General features: G+C 40.6%; 1 long non-coding RNA gene across 1 annotated transcript in view; it reads left to right on the top strand.

The window, feature by feature from the left end:
* The first annotated feature begins 1,548 nt into the window (after positions 1 to 1,548).
* Positions 1,549 to 6,591, top strand: part of LOC105539313 — an 80,092-nt gene continuing 75,049 nt past the window's right edge. Inside the window, exon 1 of the long non-coding RNA XR_001006030.1 lies at positions 1,549 to 1,678. This is a non-coding gene — a long non-coding RNA (uncharacterized LOC105539313). The remainder of the gene's footprint in view (positions 1,679 to 6,591) is intronic.

Genomic DNA, 6,591 nt, shown 5'->3' with positions numbered 1-6,591 from the left:
CCCCTTTGCAGTTTTCTCAACACAGGTGCGAAAACCATACCTTTGAAATGTAGATTAGGTCATATCCCCTGCTTCCCTAAACCCTCAGGAGGCTTTGATCTTTCCCAGAATAGAAATCCAGAACCCTTAAAACTTCCTATAAAGCCCCCTTGTGATCTGCTTGACTTTAGCTCTTAATTCTTCCTTTTACTCGCTTGGCCCTAGCCACGGTGACTTCCTTGCTGTTGCTTAAACATAGTAATTCTACTCCCACCACAAAGCCTGTGCTGTTACTCTGCCTGGAATGTTCTTCCATTAGATCTTCCTATAGCTTGTGGTTCATTCATCACTTTCTTTAGGCCTTTACTGAAATGTCATCCTCTCCTTAAAGCCCTCCCTGGCCATTAGAGCCAACTGGAGACCCCTCCCAAATATAAAGTTCTGTTGCTCTTCCCTGCTTTATTTTTACCTTAGCACTTTTCCTGCCTATCATATATTTTATATGTTTATACTGTTTATTCTCTGAAATCTCCAATAAATTCCAAGCTCAATAAATTCAGGGATTTTTGTACTATTCACTGTTGTTTCCCCAGTGAGTAGAACAGTGTCCATCACATAATAAATATTTTCTGAATACATGAATAGGCAAGTAATAAGTGAATGAATATAAGAGTTACATGATCTCATGGAGCTCATGTAAGAGTTGTAATCTCATGGAGCTTACAATCTCCATATTAGTGAATAAAATTAAAGAAATTCTAATGGGAGAAAAAGGAGAGAAAAGAAATAAATCCAAAAAAGGCAAGTACAGAAACTTGTGAGTTTTCCACATAACAGAAATGGGTTCCGCTAAGAAAAACTAGTCTATATTAAAAACAGAAGCCGGGTGTGGTGGTGTGACTATAATTCCAGCTACTCAGGAGACTGAGGTGGGAGGATGCTTGAGCCCAGAAGTTCCAGGCTGCAATGGGCTGTGATTGTGCCCCTGCACTCCAGGTTGGGTGACAGAAGGAGACCCTGTCCCAAAAAAAAGTAGGAAGAAATGAAGGTAATACAGTATCTTGGAAGCAGAGAGGGGAAAGGTCAAGAAGAATGAGGACTGTGTAGGACTTTGTAGTTGTTGACAGGGATCGTCGTCATCTACTTTAAGAGTTAATATACATCAGCACCCGTGGCAGGAACATTACCAATTCCATAACTGGTTTCAGACGGATGCAAGACTAGTGTTGTGCAGTGAAGCATGTCTGTGTATCATGCATAATTCACATGATGTAGGCACTTAAGAGCAATGCCATTTCTATAAATGACAACAGAAGAGAAAAAACGAATAACCTGGTAAGATTTTGTCGTTGAAAGTTTGACTGGAGAATGCCTAGTAGAGGAGCATTGTGGAGCAGTCCTGCTTCACTCGATTTGAAAGCCCTGGACCTGCGTCCTGTTAACATCAGCGTCTGCTCTGTGGGTGACAGCTTACATGCTCATTGCAGGTCTGACATCAGTCAGCTACTCTCATATCTTTGATTTGACTTTTACCAGTTTTTAAAATTTGTTTTTCCATTTCAAATCAACAGGTTCCATTTTTTGGGCCTCTGTTCGATGGAGCCATAGTGAGTGGGAAGCTGCTGCCAAGCCTTGTATGTGCCACATGCATCAACGCCAGCAGGGCTGTGAAGTGCCTCATCCCACTCTACCAGAGCTTGTATCTTTTTGCTTTAAATATGTAACTTACTAACCATCCCAGAATCAAGATTCCTGGCAATTTTTCATAAGAGGTAAGTATTCAAAACGGAATTGAAGAGGGAAGAGAATTTTTTTCAGTCTCTGTTAAAAATAACATAGTGTGGTTTTTCATAGCATTTGTTAATTTGTATTAAATATAACAATTTTGTACTGCATTAAACTTAGAGTTTACTTTCATGATTTACTCACATACGTTTGTGTCTGAGAAGCTGTGACCACTATGAGATGCTCCTGTCTCCTTAGGTATTTTGCCCCACGTTCAGTCTCATCCTGTATCCCTCTTATTTGTGGCAACCCATTGTGTATAAGGTGGGATGCTGAGCAAAACGTATTGCTCATTCAGAGTGCCTACCAGAAACCACAGCAAATGAAATGACCCCAATAAATCAAAGAATGTGGCAGGTACCGCATGAGAACTGCAAGTAGGTTTCTGGAAGATCTGAGGAGATAGAAATTGCTTCTGGTTGAGAGGAGAGGGCCGCCTGAGAACTGCAAGTAAGTTTCTGGAAGATCGGAAGAGATAGAAATTGCATCTGGTTGAGAGGAGTGCGAAAGGTGTCCTGAATTAAGTTGCATTTGGACTTATCAATAGGAATAGCTAGACATTCTTTTGTAATTCTCCCAAATCATTGATATTTTCTTCTCTAGTTCCTGATTTTGTTTCCAAAAACAGAATATATTTCGCTCCTAAAATTTTTTCCTCAAACATTAATTGGCCTGCCGTAATCCTTAAATTCAAGCATGGTCTCAAGTTATAAGAAAAAGAGATTAAGATGGGTGACCTCATAAAACTGATGCAAAAAAAATTTTTGACCTCCTAATAAAACTTAGAATCTCTTTGTTTCTAATTGGTATTGATAATAATTTGAAACGTATTGTGTTTGACCTCTATATATACTTCTCCAAACCTAATAGTAAGTGATGTGTTGCTATAGCGGGTGAGAGTTGGGGGTGGATGAAAACTATCCCATGTGAATAGATACAGTTCATAAAAAAATACCTCTCATTAAAATCCTGGTCACTTTATTGACTGATATTCTGCCTTTAGATAAAAAAAAAAATACATATGCCATGTGGCAACTTAAAATTATCATAGAAATGAGTAGTAGAAAAGAGCTATTAGGTCCCATCTGGTCCCTCCCCCGGGGGCCAGGGCAGCATTATTCCCTTCAGTGTACCCTTTCGTGCTTTGTCCAGGCTGGTGGTGAGTGTTTTGGAGATGGCATTCTTTGCAGTGATTTCCACAACACTCTAGTCGTAATCTTATGGCTGGTGTCAATTTGGCCTTCAGCATGGAGTTTTTATTTCACATACTGTTAAAAAGAGCCTCTTGGCAGAAATGAGAAGTGATTGGTTTATCAGTTTGCATGTCAACTAGGACGAGCTGGGCACTCATCAGTCAAGTATGTTGGACCAAGGCACCAAAAAAAATTTTTTTTTATTTTACAAATGAGAAAATTCCATTTTATATTAATTCCATTGTGACTTTTGTCATGTCACCTTCTCTACTTATTGAACTTCTCATTATAAAATACTTGCTTTGTTATTTTGTTTAACACTGCTTTCCCAAATAAGAATGTGATACAATTGGAATAATCAGGTTTAGGGAAAACAGTATTTTTAAAAGTTCAAAGGATACTATTCAGCATCACTTTGAAAACTTTTCAAGCAGTGACACATCAGGACTAATGTGGATACCAGCTTGGGCTACTGATGCTATCGTGTGTTAGTAAATGTACTCTAACTCACAAAATAGCTAACTTGACATCTCAAACAACAATATAGTACAGAAATTAGGAAAAAGGTTTAAACAACTATTATGTTGATCATTATCAATATTTTAAACTTTTTTTTGTCTTGTACCTGGAGAAAATTTAGTTGATTTTATTCAAATAAATTGTTTAAAACAAGAAATCAACTGTTATAGATAATTTTTTATAGAGATGGAGCTAGTGGGGGAAACTTTGCAATCATTTAACTACTTTATTCTTTTAATTTCTGTCTGGAGAAGGGCTAATATTCAGGACAGAAATAAGGAATATAATAAGAGAAAAAAATAGAAAACAATAAGGAAAAGGGTTTTTTGGATTTTTACTCTTTAAAAATTACCAATTTTAAGAACTCTGGGCCAGGCGTGGTGGCTCATGCCTGTAATCTCAACATTTGGTAGGCCGAGGTGGGCAGATCACTTGAGGTCAGAAATTTGAGACCAGCCTAGCTAACATAGCAAAACCCTGTCTCTAGTAAAAATACAAAAACATTAGCCAGGCATGGTGGTGCACGCCTGTAGTCCCAGCTACTCGGGAGGTTGAGGCAGGAGAATTGTTTGAACTCAGGAGGCGGAGGCTGCAGTGAACCAAAATTGCACCACTACACTGCAGCTTGGGGGGCCACAGAGAGAGACTCTGTCTCCAAAAAAAAAAAAAAAAAACCTACCTAAGCTATTAATAATTATTTCCTTTATGTTTTGTTAAATCCAAGTCCACGTATGGTTTGGCAAAAGTCCATTGATTATGTCATACCTTATGTCTGAAATTTGCTGCTTCATTGAGATAAGCCTTAGATTTGAATTTTGAAAACCACTGAATAACTTAACAAATTCTAATTATAGGTGTCTTGTTACATTTGTTCATTTTCCAAACAACTACTGTGGACTCACTGTTGCCAAGTCCAATGCTCAGAGCTGAGGCTACAGCAGGGAGAAAGGTAGACCAGGTTTGTGCCTACATGCTTCACAGAGAAAACCTGCACAGTGATAAAAATATACACGAATTGAGAGAAGTTGAGTAAAGAAACTTTTAATAAATAGAGAGTTTGGGTAAAAAAGGGTCAAGGCCCAGAAAGGCCTATCCAAGGAGAGAGCATTTGGGCTGAAATTAGAGGGATGAGAGAGACGCAGTCCTCAGAGAGTAGGGATGGCGTTCCAGGCAGAGGGTACAAGGACTCAGATTGTTCATGAGTGATAAACTTGCGTTTTTCCAGGATTGTATGCATTTTCAAGTTCATCAGGTGCTTATGATGGACCCAAGAGCCAGATTCCAGCAGAGATGGTGTTCTGGTTGATCCCCGAGGAACTCAAGCTTGCCTAACTCTTTCTGCTCATGCCCACCTTGGAAATTCTCATCTTAGCACAGCATCCAGAGTAAACTCCCACAGCTGCCTGATGTCAGGTGCAATAAGTGGGGAGGGAGTGTAGGGCCCACCCCGCCCCCAGCTTATGTAATCTCCCAAGGGCTGAGGAGATCAGCAGTACCTTGGGCACACCTAGAACCAGGGCTGGCTATACAACCTGAGGGTCCCAGTGCACAATGAAAATATAGGGCTTCTTGGCCGGGCGCGGTGGCTCAAGCCTGTAATCCCAGCACTTTGGGAGGCCGAGACGGGCGGATCACGAGGTCAGGAGATCGAGACCATCCTGGCTAACACGGTGAAACCCCGTCTCTATTAAGAAATACAAAAAACTAGCCGGGCGAGGTGGCGGGCGCCTGTAGTCCCAGCTACTCGGGAGGCTGAGGCCGGAGAATGGCGTGAACCCGGGAGGCGGAGCTTGCAGTGAGCTGAGATCTGGCCACTGCACTCCAGCCTGGGCGACAGAGCGAGACTCCGTCTCAAAAAAAAAAAAAAAAAAAAAAAAAAAAAAAAATAGGGCTTTTTTTTCAAAACATAGGAAAAAATGCCTTTAAAGCCCCTAAAATATAAAGGTTTTCCCATTTGTCTGTAATCTCTCAACTTGTCATCATATTTTTTATTTGCTATTTAATGTTATTCTAACTAAAGAAATGTTAAAAATTTAAATTGTTAGCATTATCTTTATTTATTTATTTATTTATTGAGATGGAGTCTTGCTCTGTTGCCCAGGCTGGAGTGCAGTGGCGTGATCTCAGCTCACTGCAACCTCCACCTCCTGGCTTCAAGCGATTCTCCTGCCTCAGCCTCCTGAGTAGCTGGGATTGCAGGTGCACGCCACCACACCCAGATAATTTTTTGTATTTTTGGTTGAGATGGGATTTCACCATGTTGGCCAGGCTGGTCTCAAACTCCTGGCCTCAAGTGACCCACCTCGGCCTCCCAAAGTGCTGGAATTACAGGTGTGAGCCACTGCACTCAGCCCCTAAATTGTTAGGACTATCTTATCACTCATCTCCCATCCAGTACTAGCCGGGCCCGACCCTGCTTAGCTTCTGAGGTCAGACAAGATCAAACGCGTTTGGGGTGGTATGTTTGCAGACATACCATTTTTCTTTATATTGTGCAATGCCAGTTTAATATGCAAATATGAGTATTTAGCTTATATATGGAATCACTGAAATGCAATTCATATTTCATAGCTTATGCATGCATATATATTTTGTTCTTACCAGAAGAATGGGAACACCACACAAAACCAACTGAGTATTTCACTCTTTATGTGCACGTATTCTACCAATAGTCTGTACTATCAGTTTATTGATTAGCAAGAGAGGATTGACAGGTAAAGAGGCTATGCTTTTTCCTTTCCTTTATTGTCACCATAAGTGATCAGCTAATACAGGGAAGTAACACAACTATGAAGAGATATGATAGGGTTCCTTCGTGTTCATGTTTCTTGGGGCACTACTGCTTTCTTTCTGCATTTTAAGCAAGTTCTGAATCAGGAGAGTGTGACTCCTCGGGGAGTCAGCTCCCATGAACACTCAACATAAAGGGAACACACTTCCCATGTGCAGATGTTCAGGTTTTGCGCCCATGAAGCCCTGCCTGCAGCCTGTCCCAAAACACCCCAGTACAAGGTGGAAATCTCTATTCCTGGGTGTTTATTAGAGTTGATTCCCTTCTTAAAGCCTGGCAGCATATCTGTTGGCAAAATTGTGTTGGTATATGAGCCAGAATCTG

Source organism: Mandrillus leucophaeus, unplaced genomic scaffold (genome assembly GCF_000951045.1).
Source record: "Mandrillus leucophaeus isolate KB7577 unplaced genomic scaffold, Mleu.le_1.0 Scaffold202, whole genome shotgun sequence".
NCBI classification, from domain to species: domain Eukaryota; kingdom Metazoa; phylum Chordata; class Mammalia; order Primates; family Cercopithecidae; genus Mandrillus; species Mandrillus leucophaeus.
Note: the sequence above shows the minus strand (reverse complement) of the source record. Positions and strands in the feature narration are given on the sequence as shown.